Genomic DNA, 16,285 nt, shown 5'->3' on the forward strand with positions numbered 1-16,285 from the left:
AATGACGACTTTCCTTGTAAAATACATTAAGGATCCGCGTAAGGAGATAGACCGTTCCTGGCGTTCGTGCAAGGATAAGCTCCTGGACGCCATTGGGCCAATGAAATTCTTTTTAGACATGGCGGAGGAGGCGAAGGCAACAGGATCAGTCATCTCACTTGATGTTTTGTCTAACTGGGCGCAGAGGGCGATAGCCTTTTTGGGTAATGCCAACTGCGCCCTGTCCACGGAGCGTCGGCGCTCCCTGCTTATCAAGTTGGATCCAAAGCTGGGTGACTTGGCGTCCTCGGAAGCAGGTGTTGTGAAGTATCTAGGACCCTAGTATTAATTTCCTGATTCATGCCCAAATATGGATCAACGCAATCCTAACATGGCGTTTCCTCTGCCACTAAGCCCCTAGAAAAGTACAACAGGCTCTGAAACAGAATCCGCCACTGAAGTCCCGGGGGAAATTACCCGTGCCTCCAGTATTGATTTGTACCCGACCCTTGGAGTGAGTTACGCACTTCATGCTTCTAGTGACGTTAATATGTCCACCCTTGACGTCAAACCAGGCAACTTTTTAGTATAAATATGCCCAGGTTTGCCTAGTCAGACACACGGTGGATTGGAGCAGATTGACTGACTTCTCGCCCGACGCCCTGCTGTCTGAAAATCCTGAAGGAAGCCGACCCTCCCATCCGAGGCACTGAGAAAGACGCTGTCTTTTCTCCAGCCGAGAAATCCAGCTCCAGTGTTCCCCTGCCGCCCTTGCGGGTTGCCGGGAGATCGAGTTCTGAGAGAGAGAGATACAAGCCCTCCCGCATTCTAAACAAGGTACGGAGCTGATTAGACTCTAAGAGAATTCTTGGTTTTAAACTTTTAGCAAAACGATTCAACTTAAGGTACTTCTCACTTACTTCATCCCTTATTAACTAACAAAAATGCGAGGCTCATTCCGGTAAATATAAGAGAAAATTTAACTTTAAAACTAATAAACAACGGATTACCAGCTACAGGTGGTACAGGTGTGTTTGTAATAGAGGCACATGAGTATCGACAGACAGAAGTATTCTATTCATGGATAAAATTCCCAGCAGCAGATACTATAACAAATGAGTTCCACTACTATGAACCAGGTGAAACTCCAGAGGAATATACTCCCTATGAGGAAATAGAAATTCCACTAACCTACCAACAGCACGAGCTGTGGTTTAATGGCGCCCTACAACACAGTAATCACATCAGTAGGCTCGGTCCACTTGGCAGACCAGGAGCAACGTGGCCAATATTAGCCGGTTACACACCCCATCCTGACAGGGAGAAAATGGGACATGATGAACTTTTGGCCCAGCTGAAAGAACTGATTAAAATACACAGACAATTAGTCCAATATGTCATGAGGACTCTAACAGTCCAACAGACAGTAAGAGTTCCCCAATACACCCCTCATCAGGCGAACACAAACAAAATAACACCACAGACTATACAGTCAGTAATTGGTAAATTACCAGCCAAACGAGAACAGATTCCATTTTGGTTGGCTCAAAAGATCACTCAAATAGAGGCAGTATTCCCAGATAGTACACCTAATGATAAACACAGGATTCTGACAATATGTTTACCAATGGGGATCGCACCACATGTGGAGGACTGTGACACTTGGGGTACAGTCTTTGCTTCAATCTATACAAAAACACATGGTGTTCCGTCTATTGCGGTAATACCAGACGTACTAAGACAGATTCAAAATTAATACGGTCCAGAACCTGCTTTAAATCTAGGTATGAAATTACTGAAAGATTTTAAGCAGGTCTCAGGTATACTATTAGCCAATGTACGGGGAGAAGCAGCATCTGTGGCGACCCGCCAAAAATTAAGGGAAACACCAATCGAAGATCAGCCTTCTGAACTTGCCGGAATAATGGAAAAATGCTATGAAGAATTAGGTAGAGATAGTCTAGGTGGTAAACCACTGAAACCACAACTACCTGATAATGCAGGGAAACCCTTTATAAAAATTAATATAAATACTCCTAAAAAGAAATGGGAAGGTAACAAAGATACAAGCCCCAAGGAGAAACAGTTCAAAGTCAGAGGAAGGTCACCCCAGAGGAGAAATAGATCTCCAGAACGGGTAGATAGATCTCCCCAAAGGGAGCGCTCTGAGAAAAGATACAATCTTAGAAATAGAGATAATTTGAAAAAACCTGACAGATATCAAGATACTGATACACGTTCCTCTCGATCCTTTCAGACCATAAAGAAGAGCACGTGAAGTCCAAAGACAAGGAACCTGCTCTACCAAGTAAAAAATTCAAGATTTGAAAAAAAGAAGGTAGCAAGCCTGAGGGTGAAAGATGCCGAGGATTCTGAGGACACAACTCAAGAACGGAGAATGGGCTCTGACAATGCTAAAGTTTCCATTTGTAGTAGGCTTTCTAGCTTCCTTGAAAATATTCATATAGTCTGGTGGTAGTTGTAAATAACCAAACTCTATGACTTTAGGAGCCAAATCGCTAGGTTGAGTTCTCTGTGAATTGGATGTCTGATTTCTCAATGGCTCTGAGTGAGGAGACAAGGTGTGAGATGTAGCTTTTGATGTGGAACCACAGAGAGTTCCAAGGATGAGAGTAGCACGGTTGACGAGAACATGTGGGGGCTATTAAGATCAGAGAGGGACATTTGTCTGAGCTTCCGAACTAGTAATGGAATTAGCAGGAGAGGCGGAAAAGCATAAGCAAATATCCCTGACCAAATCATTCATAGGGCATTGCCTTCGGATGCTGGGTGTGGGAACCTAGATGCAGAGTTTGGGCATTTTGCGTTGTGCACTGTGGCAAACAGATCTATCTATGGAAAACCTGTTTTGAACGTAGGGAAGAAGAACTTGGGGATGAAGTTCCCACTCGTGTATTTGCTACCTGTGTCTGTTGAGCAGGTCTGCAATCTGATGGTCTACTCCTGGGAGGTGTACTGCTAGGAGATAGATTTTCTGGCGAATCGCCCAATCCCAAATGCTTTGTGCAAGGTGCGACAGCTGGAGAGAGTGAGTCCCTCCCTATTTCTGTAGGTAGTACATTGCTGTCATGTTGTCCGTGCAAACTAAGAGTCTTGCCTACAAGTTGGGTGAGAAAAGCAGAGTGCTATGAACACTGCTAGAAGTTCCAGGTAGTTGATGTGGAGACGTTTGTGTTTGTCTGAACGCAGCCCCTGGACTTTGTAATGTTGAACATGGGCACCCCAACCGGTTACTGTGGAATCGGGTCTATAAAAGGCCGCCCTTTTGCTAAGTTTTGAGGGTTCCACCACTGCAGCGAGCGATGGTTGCCGCTGTCTACCAACACTAGGTCGGGGTCGCAAATTGCGAGGCTCATTAGTATTAATGAGCCTCCCACAATTTGTGAGCCCATTGGGAATGCCAGCCCTACCAGGGATGGTGGCCTGCTGGGCTCAGCAGACCACCATGTCTGGGACTGCTTTTTAATGAAGCAGATTTTTTTTCCCTTTCTTTTTTTTAAATGCAGCCCGTTTTTCTTAAAGGAAAACGGGATGCATTTTTTAAAAAATGAAACGTTTTCGGTGTCGGTAGTAAGGTACAGGGGTCACTACTGACTGGAGTTACTTAGCAGGATAATAGGTCTCAGGAAGTCAATACTGACTGAAGCTGGTTAGTATGATCACTAGTCCCAAGGTGCTACTAATGACTCAAGCTGGCTAGAATGATAACAGGTCCCAGGGGGCAGTACTAACAGGAGCTGGCTAGTAGGCTTACATACAGGCCAAAGGGGCCACTACTGACTGGAGCCGGCTAGTAGGCTTACATACAGGCCCAAGGGGCCACTACTGACTGGAGCTGGCTAAAAGAATAACAGGCCCAAGGGTGGTGGGGGTGCGAGGGGTGCGAGTGGCACCAGTGACCAGAGTTGGCTAGAAGCATTGACAACCGTTGGTATTGATTAGTGCAGGATTATAGGTCACACGTGGCACTGCTGAATACAGCTGGATAGCAGCAGTGGTGGCCTCTAGGAAGAAGGAATTGAGAAAGCATAACTGGATATAATAATAATAATAATACTGATGCTTGTAAAGCGCAAACAGCTACCTCACAAGGAGGTGTCCCGGCTCTAGTAGAGAGCTTACAGCTTGAGACAGAAACTAGGTCGAATGCTTAGGTTTCTTGCATGAAAAGCCAGGTCTTCAGGAGTTTCTTAAAACTTGCTTCTGTCGAGGTGGATTGAATGGCCAGAGGCAGGGCGTTCCAAAGTTTAGCCGTACCGGCAGAAAAGGATCTGCCCCCAAGTCTGGCCTTCCTAACTCTAGGTATAGTTAGCTGAAGCAAGGAGTTGGAACGTAAATGTCTATCCTGATGGTAGCGGGTGAGTCTGAGTTTTAAATAATTAGGACAGGTGCCTTTTAATGCTCTAAACGCCAGGGTAAGAACTTTAAATTTAATTCTGCTCGCCACTGGGAGCCAGTGCAGTTCGCGCAGGTGCGGAGAGACATGATGTTTAAAAGGAATCGATTTTATGAGTCTCGCAGCCGCATTCTGCACGATCTGCAGGCGCTGCACCAGATACTTGGGAAGACCAAGGTAGAGGCCGTTCGAGTAGTCCAGTCTAGAGGTAACTGTTGCGTGGACTACCGTTTTGCGGCACTCAGCAGGTAGGAGAGATAGAAATTTGCGAAGGTTCCTGAGTTTGTGAAGGCAACCTGTGGAGACCTGCTGAACATGCGAGGAGAAAGAGAGGTTTACGTCCCATTTTACTCCCAAGTTCTTCGCATTGGTTCCAGGGACTGGAGCTGGTCCCATTTCGGGGGTCACCATAGGTCTGGAGAAGGACGCGTATTTTTTCCAAAGAATAACACTTCCGTTTTGGATGCATGCAGCTTAAGTTTGTTAGTGTTCATCCAGTTGGCTATGTCTTGAAGGCAGCCCTTAATTTTGCTGAAAGCAACCTCAGATACTTCATCAAAGGGAAAAACCAATTGAGTATCATCGGCATATGAGATTGCCTTGACCCCCCATTTGGTGATCAAGGTAAAGAGTGGGGCCAAGTAGATATTAAAAAGTAACGGGCTGAGTGCAGACCCCTGGGGGACACCACACCAGAGACGTTTTGGTTTGGAGGAAAAAGTGCCCAATGCAACTTTCTGGGAGCGATCTGTTAAGTAGGATTGAAGCCAGTTCAGTGCTTTATCCTCCAGACCTGTGTCTCTTAACCTTAACATCAATCTTCCATGGTCCACTGAATCAAATGCGGCCGTTAGATCCAGGAGCACCAGCATAGCTGATGCCCCTGCATCTAAAGACCATCTGATTGACTCAGCGACCTCAATAAGGGCCGTCTCGGTGCTGAAGCCAGTCCTGAAACCCGACTGTGTTTCATGAAGGATTCCGTTTTTCTCTATAAAACTGTTCAGTTGGCGTTGAATCAGTTTCTCGAGCATTTTTCCGGGGGCTGCTAGCAGGTAAATGGGGCGCAGATTGGTCAAGTCGTCAGGGGCACCATTGGGCTTTTTTTTTAGAGGGAGGAGGGTGGCATGTTTCCAGCAGTCAGGGAACGTGCCAGTTTCAATGGATGTGTTCCAGATATGAAGGAGAGGTGCAACAATAGCTGACGACATCATTTTCCAGAGTTTTGGTGGGCAAGGGTCGTCTGGACCTCCAGATTTGCATTTATTTAGCTCACTCATGGCCTCATCACGGGAGATGTGATGGAATTGGGCTAAGGGAGGAGGGGGCGAATCTTTTATGTCAAAGTCCGCCATTACAGTGGGCGTGGGGTTTGAAAAGGTCTCATAGACCTGGATAATTTTTTTATCAAACAAATCCGAGATGTCTTCGCAAAGTCTCTCTGATGGGGTTATCTCAGTGTCAATGGCTCTTGGTTTAAAAAAGGATTGAACAATCTTAAAGACTTCTTTACTAGATTGCTCAGCTTGTTGAATGGAGGTTGCAAAGAATAATTTTTTGGCTCTTTTTATAGATTGGTGTAAACCTCGTAGGGCTTTTTTGTAGCAGTTTTTTGCTGCTTCACAATAGTTTGCCCTCCAAAGGCGCTCCAACTTTTTACAATTACTTTTTTTCTCCATCAATTCTGCAGAAAACCAAGGGGCGGTAGGGGATTCTCTGCGAGACGTTGCAGTTTTGGCAGGGGCGATGGATTCCACTGTGTTGCCTATCCAGCGGTTTAGCAGCACTGCATCGGAATTCACCTCCGATGTCAGTGTGGGGCGGGTAGCAGCAAGAGCAGAACATAGGGTGTCAGCAGATAGTTTATCCCAATTTCTACGTATGTAGGAACGTTTGCCTGTTTTCTGGGAATAGGAAGGAAGGGAGATAGAGAAGGGAATTAAAAAATGGTCCGTCCATACCAGGGGTAAGGGAGGAAGGGTAGTAGAATCCAACACGTTGGAGAAAATTAGGTCCAATATATGGCCGGCACGGTGCGTGGGTACTGGTTTCTTTAACACCGATAATTGGTTACACATGAATGCCACAACGTGCATTGATATATTACATTACCAAATTATAATATTCTTATATTAATTTGTTGTGACTGTTCGCCTTAATATGCCTGCCAAGTTACATGATTCTATTAGGGCACAGAACCATTTTATTTAGTGATGTCCATCTGCACACTTTCCTGCATCTTGTAGTAAATTGAATATTGACAAACAGAAGTGTTATTTCCAGAAACAGTGAATTCTGCAGCTTCTCTGTGTATCTTTTATCTGCACCTCACGGACTCCTCACATTCCTCTCAAGAGAAGATCCTGCCTCCTACTCATTAGTGTTGTGTCAGTAACTGCTTCTATCAAGTGTTCATGTTTCATTGACTTGTATTAGGAGAAAAGTGTATAAAAATACATTGTAGCATTATATACTCCAACTTGTTTAGGGTGGATGCTCTCGTCCATTGCAAAGACAATTGTCACTTGTTAGTTTGCTTGGCCTTTTGCTATTTTTGCATTAAATGTATGATAGATTTGTTGGCCTCCCAGTGTGTTGTGTTTTATTTTACATATCATAAGAGATGACGAGGAAAATGACAGTCCGGTATACACATTCTTCATATAAATCAACTCACAGTATACTGTTCTGGAGGTTCAGTCCTACAGACATTATCTCTAACTGAACACCCTAGGAAGCATGTGCTTTTCAAACCAGTTGCCCTATGATGGGGCGTCCTCGCTATTGGATAAGTCAGTATGTCCTGAATTTTAGGAGGGTTACTGTATCTAGTGCACCCTGTTAGACAGCGCTCACCTGTGGCAGTAAGATGTTAATAGGCACCTTATCACCTATGCACGGTGCAGGGTTTTGAGTTACAGAGCTCCTCACGCTGTGGAGAAGATTAGGTCACATTTACACATTTTCCCATATTTGGTACTGATGAAATGCCAACAGATTGCTCCATGACTACACATGGCATGAAAAAGGTTGACCTGATGTATAGACCCCAGCTTACCAGCAGGTCCATAGGTGATCGACACTTTCACACAGTGATAGGGGCCATTAGTTCCTCAATTTCTCTGCCACTGTTTTTAATCTCAACATGGACTAGGATGATCACATTAACTATATTCAGACTTTCAACAATCTCACATTTTATGACACAACATCCTCTGTCATACTATGCTCATCCGGAGTACTTATTAAAAGTGCCCTCTTGTGGTGCCCGCCAGGCATTGTAGCGCCGGCCTGGTGAGGAGTATAGCCCAATAATGAAGCATGTCACCTTCAGGTGAGAGAACGCAACTTGTCTTAAAAGCACCTGCTTCCTAGGGTGTCTGCGTTCAGTTACAGCTAATGACTCTGGGACTGAACCTCCGGAACAGTATACTGTGATTTGATTGCGTTTTATTTTAACAAATGTACATAGCAGATATTGGCCCTTCCTTGTTTCACAAAAACGATCCGATACCTGCCTCGGAGCGCACTTCTTACAGACGAGAATGGGGTTATCATGTTGCTGCTACAAGCTCCTTACCTGTGCGAGTTATCGGGAACGATGCAGGATGCAGACCCAAACCAGCCACACATGGAGATCAATGACAAATACTGAAGAATTACCTGAGCTTCCAAGCTGGTGACCATTACTTAATTGACCCTGAAAATAAAAGACACGTTTTAGTATTCTGGTGACTCATGACCATAAAAAACAAAGGTTATAAATTCAATATTGTGTCAAATACTTAAAAAATGGAACTGGATGTGCTGAATCGTATGTTGCCCCAGGTCATGCGTGACACCTTCCACCACTATTGCTTATGGGACTTGTAGTTTTGTTTTTCTCATTAAAAGGATGGGCTCTAAAGTCCCAGTGTTCTAAGCGATGTTAGTTCAAATCAGAGGCCTGAGTGAGGGAGAAGCATGGCACTGCTCTGCTTAGCAGTGAGATGAATGATAGTTCCCCAGCCCTTCCATTCTTTGATCGACGGAGGCTCGTCGGCCATTCATATTTCTTTGAAACGAGAAAGAAACTTTTATTGCAGATTGTGTCACTGAAGAGATAAAACCCTTGGGCGTGTTTAATCAACTATAGACAAACATGAACTATCAAGAACATGAGTTTCTGGAAAACTATCAAGCACCCAATCAGAATCAGCCGTCCTTCACACCCAGGAATTCTTGAGGCTTTGGAGAGGGTGAATTGCACGTGGTATAAGAGGAACATTACATCGACTCAAAGCTCACTTCTCAGGGATGTACTGAAATGCCAGCCTCATGGCACACTTAGCCAGCTCTTCACCTCCTCCTCCTCAAACTGTTGACCAGCTATCAGGGCAAATGAGCCTGCAGCAAAGCATCGCTGGCTTGATTCCACACCGGACCAGGCAAGGTGGTCATCTCCATACTCCTCCAAGTCAGCAAGCACTCTGGTCGAGCCAGTCCTAACCCCACATGAATGTTCCCCATCACAACTGTTTTAATGGTACTAAGTTATGTTTCTGCTAAATGTAAGAGTCAAAAATTGAAAGATTTTACTAGGAAGTGCTGAAAGAGAAATCATGAAGTTCTTCAATATTTCGGAGTCTTCCACAGTACACAGGAGCATTATTTCTATACAGCAGCAAATCATGCATGTGCCCTGTAGAAAGCATGTTTGAATGAAACATGGAGTGCATTGCAGCCAAAGATCTGTGGTGCAACATCATAGCAGAGTACAAGATAACGTGTGTTATTATTCCAGCAGAACGAAATGCCATTCCTAATGTGTACGTCATTTTAAAGACAAAACCAGGAAAATGTATGGTCAGTGTTGTTCTTCTGCCAGTTAAAAGACAATCTCCATTAATGTGTCAGGAAATAAAATACTATGAGAAATCCTACTCCACGGCAGGGTGCTGCCGGCCACTATATTGCAGGTTACTTCCAACATAATCTGATTTATACATACATACTCCAGGGTGCTGCCAGCTATTGGGTCTGCACACAGCAGACTGGAGCCACTCAGGAAGGAGGTAAGCTCTTCATTTCATCTTAAGCCCTTAGGTTACATTCACAGCCTGATAGGTCCGGAGAACTTTATCCGCGCTGTAACTTCGCCGAGCAGATAGATGTAGCCCCTCATAGTCTGTGTTGTGTGCTGGGCGATGCCAGGCATCTTATTATCGTTGGCGGGAGGATGAAGCTCTGATAGGAGCTGCTACAAGAAGAGCAGAGAAACAGGACCACAGATCGCCACAGAGCGACAACTGCCCAGAAGCTGAAGAAAGAACTCTGGAACAGCAAACCTCCTCCACCCTGGAGATTCTCCAGGATAAGCAAATGATGGTAATGAAATGCAAACTGCAGCATTAAGGTCACACACTACAACATCATTCCCTTTAAACCAAAGGTAACAGCCTACAAGAAAAAAATAAACAAAAAGCAACAAAACTAGAAAATGCATTTCCAAATGCTGCAAAAGAGAAACAGTTAATACAAATAAAAAATATTAAACTTTGTTGGTACCTTAGTAATGTGCTTACTTCTTGGCTTCACTCCATCTGCAGCAATAACGCTCTGAAAGGAAAAATTACTGCTGTGAGTCTCAGAGTCTTCAGTATTCCTGGTCTCAGTCACGAAGACTGTGGTGTCGGAAGATTACTTTCTTTTATTTGGCTTTATAGTTCCATCAGTCACGCCATCGCTTTTATCAGACACGCTATTGTCAGCAGCATCATAACTTCAGGCAGACCAGCAATGCGGATCTCACCACTCGCATTGGTTGAATATTCAACAAGTACGGTCTCGGCTTACCGAGCAGAACAAAAGAATCGGGTCTCATAACCATACCCAGAGCCACAGTTAGCTCTGCCGCCACTTGAGCACACCCAAACACCTCAGCATTTAAGCACCAGTCCCCGGGGAGACCATCTGTGAAGTCCTTGTGAACTTGCACCACCCCTGGGTCAGCACAAGCAGCATCATGGACAGCGTCTAACACCGCTGCCACAAACATTCATGAACAGCCAAATCCTCGTCACCCAAACTACCCAAAAATGGCTTTCTAGATAAGCAGCCAGCCCTGTAGTGTCTGTCTCTGTGTACTAATTTGATGCCAAAGTTGTAATTTTAAACACAGCCTTAGCAACCTTACAGGGGCCTTACTGACACCATTAAGGGTTCAAACCAAAGGGCTGTAGTCTCCCAACAGTCCGGATATACAATTATTGTACAGCCATATTTTCACAAAAACTACTGAACAGATTTACACCAAATCACAAAAAGCACAATTTGCGGACCAGGGTCTAGCTTCCTGCCAAACATAAGGCAATTCCATTGAGCAGTTTATAAAGAAGTCTATGGAAAATGCATTAGTATTTTGCATTTTGGGACCCATGGCGATTTTGCATTTTGGGACCCCCTTTTTTCTTGGCCATCGCCTGATGGATCATCCCCTCAACTTTTTATGCAAAAACTAATCAAAAAGGAGGACCTTTTTGGAAAGTTTCATGGAGATTTATACTCCGGTCCCAAAGTTATTCGCAAGACAAAACATTATTTTCCTATGGAAGAGCAGAAGTAAGTAAATTAACCTAGTGAAATTACTGAAAACAAACTTTTACATAGCCAATAGGTCTCGCTATTGGGACCCTATAAGTAGCCATGCAGCACATTATCCTGGGTGCTACACTATCTACTGTTACTTCATGTGCCAAAAACTTCCTGTTGGACACTAGCATGAGAGTCTAAAAAATGTTTACATTGTAAATATTAAAAATTGGCAACTGAGACAAATGGAAATGATGAGACACCAACAATCAGCCTAATTATTCTAGTGAAAACACATCGAATTTCATTTTTCCAGTTCGTTGTGTGTCCAAACACCATTTGGGTGCAAGTAGCAGGTATACCCCAACTGCCTGGTATTTAGTAAATATCAGGATTCTCTAGTGGGCTGCCAACTGCCGGGGCCGCACTGAGATAGGCCACCAAAATAAAAATGCTCCCCGTTAGTAAATTAAATAGCTGAAAAAGTGGCATCCATAAGCTAATTGTAATACACGCATTCATGCAAAAGGAAAAGAATAACAGACTACTGCCTAGAATATCTGTGCAATGTATAAATATGCAAGTCAGATTTAGAGAGGACTATATTCATTCTATATCATGCATTACAATATTTTAGCTTTCTCCCACTGAAAGCTTGCTCTGCCCAATAAAAATTAATGTTAATATATCCCCCCATGTTTCATTAACCCCTTTAATGCTGCTCACGTTCAGCGGACATTGCGTGCACTACCTCGGTAGTGCTGCGCACGTCCGCTGAACGTCGCTGCCCCGCCCGCGCAATAAAACGTTCCGCACCAGCGCGGAACGTTCAGCGCAGCTGAGGGGTTAAAACTCTCCCACATTGTTGTACCAAAATACATTTAAGCCTTCCTTATTTATGTACAGGAGGGCATACACTGCTAATGTGCGTGCTTATAAATGTGATCATTAGCAGTGGTCTGCATTTTCTGAGAATATGGCTTTACTACCTCACTGATGAGTGAGCCTATCCACTTTCCAGTACTCACTGACACCCAATGTGCTCCTCAGCCCTTACCACTACACTCAAAGATATCAAATTAAATAGGATCTTCCAGTTAAGCCATAGGCTAGTTAGTCAATTCTCTCTCTCTCAATCTTTGCATCCTCCATTTGTAGCTGCTTCGACTGCCTACACCTTGGAGTGCAGCAAGTTGGCAATCAAAGTCTTGTATCGATCATGATTACTGGACTATTTATACTTCACAGAATTGCGTGTGTTTACTCTGTGACATACTTTGTCCCTAAAACAGCAGTCTACCGACAGTATTTCCTTGTGAAAACTAGTTGCTACTGAAAGTCGATGTACCATTCTATTGTGAGTTAACTTCAAAACTGTTCACCCTGAATTTTTTTAATAGATCAATATTGCTGATTTTTAGGTCTCGCCTGAGCCAGCGCATGGCTGCACTGGCGAGACTTTTAGTTAGTGAGCTTTAAAAATCCAACCACATGCTTTTTGTGTGGCCTAAAGCGAGCGGTTACGAGCACAGCCGCCATCTGGCTTTCCTCTCTTGTCAAGGTCACAGGCACCCTTACACTCGCAGGACGCCTCAGCTGCTTTCACTTTTTCCGCAGCGCGCGCACCACTGGCGTGCCTTTTTCTTTTTTTCCCTTTTAGCGCGCACACAACTCCCGGGCTTGTTAGGCGTGTTATTGAGTAGTAGTTCTCGTTCCCAAGCTATAAGTAAGCTACAGTTCTAACTGTCTGGTTGAATATGCTACCAAATTCATTATATCTCAAAGCAATTTCAATATGCATTTTTTTTATGTAAAATGCATTTCTTTTGTAAAAAAAAAAAGAGACTTGAAGATCAACTCTTAAAATAATGGGTTAATGGATTATTGAATAGCAATTTTTGTATCAACACGAAGCTTTGTATCAACATGAAGCTGCCTTGTTTCTATTCCAAGACTGTGCAATCTATGTCCGTCCTCTATCTTCACCGCTACCTCCTCCTCTGTTGGTGTGCTTCTTCAGTGAGCCGGGCACAGAGGCCTCCCCGTCCCACTCTGAGATCCGGGCATTTACATGATGGGTGTCACTTGCAGGGTGAGTGTTTAGGCTTTAAATGTAAACGTGACCCAATCCTCTGGTGTCCCTTTGTTGCCCTTTTCTTTTAGTTGCATGCAAACCATTATGACAAAAAGTAACCAAAAGGAATGCGAGGCATCCCACAATGGCAGGCTGCAAACCTCGCGGTATAATTGTGTTTACATGTTTGCGCCCTTGGGAGTTAACTGTTTCTTCTATCAAGCATCCCCTTTCTTATTCAGCAGACTGTACCCCCCCTTACCCCAAAGACCGTTCCTAATGTTGCCACTGTTACATACTGCGCAGTAAATCCCAGTTTTCCTGCAGAAGGATAAGTACTGCAGTAAAATCAGCAGCAAAGTATACAATGTTAAATATGCCAAACAACTGTCCCTTAAAAGCAGTGGCCTTTGGTCCAATAGGATACATTTAAGAGAACAACAAGCCAATATCATTGGTACATTTGTAATGTTAAATTATATTATGTGATAAAAGATAAACATGAGCATCAGTTTTACACATCTTCCTCTCCCCATATTTTCTCGACGTTCTCAACCCTTGATTTGTTTTGCTCACTTTCAAAATTTTGCACGACATACATGCAGTGTAATGATTTAAAAGTAAGCGTCTTGTAAAGAATGTTCCCCAGCCCCATTACAATGTGTTGCCTAACGATGAATTTTGACAATATTAGCTATTCCAGGAAAATATTGATTCTTATTTTTGTCTTTTTGTGATCCCAGCCTGGTTATTTTACACAATGGGGGGTGCTCTGCATAGTAGGTTAGAGAACCCCTACTACAGAGGGATGCGGATGTTTAAGTATAAAGACATCTTCCAGGGCAGTGCTTCCCAAACTGTGGGTAGGGACCCACTGGTGGGTTGCGAAATGTCTAGAGCCCATTTCCTTACCACCAGTCCAGCACTGCAATACACTAACAAACACTGCCCCGGACTGGACCCACCCGAGGCCTTCAGTCCCTTTCATGTCTTTGAAAGAGAAGAGTTTTAACCCCTTCACTGCGGGGCTGTTTCGCCTGTGCGACCAGAATTTGGAACTCGCTTCCTCCATACCTCTGCACTGCCACCTCTTTCCGCATCTTCCAAAAGGACCTTAACCCCCCCCCCCCCGGTGCTCATGACGAGCCATTAAACACGGCGCTCCGGTCGCACCCGTTTAATGGAACGCTCAGCACAGCAGGGGAATCAGTCCAGCGTGTGAGCGTTCCAACGGGCATAACGAGTTCAGCTCGTCATGAGCAACGGAGGGGTTAAGGTCCTTTTGGAAGATGCGAAAAGAGGTGGCAGTGCGGAGGTACGGAGGAAGCGAGTTCCAAATTCTGGTCACACAGGCGTCGGTGCACGCAGGAAATCCAACTTAGAAACATATGGCGCCCGCTCACTATATAATGTAAGCCCCCAGTCTGGGCATGTTTGCTGTTTTGACCCCGCCCTCACATTCACTGACTCCGCCCTCACCCCTACAGAATCCACATCCACTGACCCCGCCCCAACTTTCCCAGACCCCGCCCACATCCTCACAGACCCCGCCCATCCCAAATCCACAGACTCTGCCCCCACAGGCCCCACACCCACAGGCCCCGCCCCCGGTAGAGGAGGAGCATTCACACCACAGGCCCCGCCCCCACCCGCCTGGGATTAACAACTGCGCATGCGCTCAATGGTAGTACACCAATGCAGTTTAGAGACGGGGATTATTTCAGCCAGGTTTAGAATAGTCAGTCTCACGCGCCGTGTAACTGCGCACGCGCGAAAAATAGACACTGCCTCCTGCAGCAGCGCGCGGGTTAAAGCGGGCCTAAGAGTAACAACTGCGCATGCGCAAAGAATATAGTACCAATGGAGCTTAGAAACTGAGATTAGAGTGCCTCACCTCTCCTTGTGCACCGCTCATTAGGGGGCTGCAGGGCCTGGGGGAGACGTGGGGGCATGTCGTGGGCCCAGCTGCCTGTGAGGAGTGTGTCCCGGTGTGTTATTGACCCCCGAGTGACGCGCAATCTCACGCAGCTGCACGGGCCACCATCGCGCACGAAAAAAACATGGCGTCGGCTGCGCACGCGCAGGACCGCGCGTCACAGCTGCGCATGTGCGTAACGAAGATACCTCTTCCTATCGCCGAGTTGGGACTGCAACCTGTGAACTACCCTGGACGGAGGACGCTCAGCCTCACTACGCCTGCGCAGAGGAGAGACACTCAGTCTCACTGCGCCTGCGCAGAGCAAAGACACTTCATAGAGGAGCTGAACGGAGGAGTTTGCACTCACATACATCTCATTCATTGTGTCCCCGCGCGGACCCCTTCTTCCGTGCTGTCGGAGCCTGTGCTGCGCTCCGTGCTGTGAATCTTTCTTGCAACGACTTGTGGAGTTCGATTGCCTTCACAGCCATGTCCATCCTCCGCGCATGAGCAGTTGTTCATCCACAGGCCCCCTTTGACTCGCGGTCCGCGGCGGGGAAGCAGTGTCTGTCCCCGGCGCATGCGCAGTTGTTCATCCCAGGCCCTCTGTTAACCCGACCCCAGCAGGGCCCACAGGACCCACATTGAACCCCAGGTGAGGTCTTGAGATACAAAGCCTGTCTCGAGCCTGCTGTAAGGGGTTCATTTGTTGTTGTTGTTGTCTGCATTGATCCTTAGAGATGAATATTTTGTATCAACAATGCTCATTGGTCCTCACTGCTGGAGTTGGGTCACTCTTTTGAAGGCCTCAGCAAACAGGGACATTTGTTTCACCTGAAAAGTCTGTGATGAGAAGATCGACTTGAATCCCGTTTGTGGCTTTCACCAGAGTGAAGGGGGGCGGCCCCGTCAATCGAAAGTGAAAGAACACACTCCCAGGCAGCACCGACTGCGCCTCATTGCACCTGGGCCTGGGCCTGCACAGCATCATCTGATGAGGATAAAACTCCCCCAAATATGTCTCAACCTCACTAGGGCCTCAGTGACCAGGTAGCACCGACTGCGCCTCATTGTACCTGGGCCTGCACAGCATCATCTGATGAGGCTAAAACTCCCCCAAATATGACTCAACCTCATCAGGGCCTCAGTAACCAGTCAGCACCGACTGCGCCTCATTGCACCTGGGCCTGCACAGCATCATCTGATGAGGCTAAAACTCCCCCAAATATGACTCAACCTCACTAGTGCCTCAGTAACCAGGCAGCGGTCAGCCAATGCCCATCAGGTAAACAAGCATTGGCATCGCCAGTAGGTCTCGCCTCTGGGG

General features: G+C 45.7%; 1 protein-coding gene across 1 annotated transcript in view; it reads right to left on the reverse strand.

Moving 5' to 3' along the window:
* The window catches only part of LOC144805570 (uncharacterized), a 155,362-nt gene extending 140,284 nt beyond the window's left edge, over positions 1-15,078 (reverse strand). Inside the window, exons 1-3 of the mRNA XM_078672096.1 lie at positions 14,935-15,078; positions 9,944-9,994; positions 7,977-8,096 (exon numbers count right to left, since the gene is read on the reverse strand). The gene's annotated coding sequence lies outside the window, so the exon portion shown is untranslated. The remainder of the gene's footprint in view (positions 1-7,976; positions 8,097-9,943; positions 9,995-14,934) is intronic.
* Between the last annotated feature and the right edge of the window lie 1,207 nt (positions 15,079-16,285).

The sequence above is a fragment of the Lissotriton helveticus genome, chromosome 1_2 (assembly GCF_964261635.1).
Source record: "Lissotriton helveticus chromosome 1_2, aLisHel1.1, whole genome shotgun sequence".
Lineage (NCBI taxonomy): Eukaryota > Metazoa > Chordata > Amphibia > Caudata > Salamandridae > Lissotriton > Lissotriton helveticus.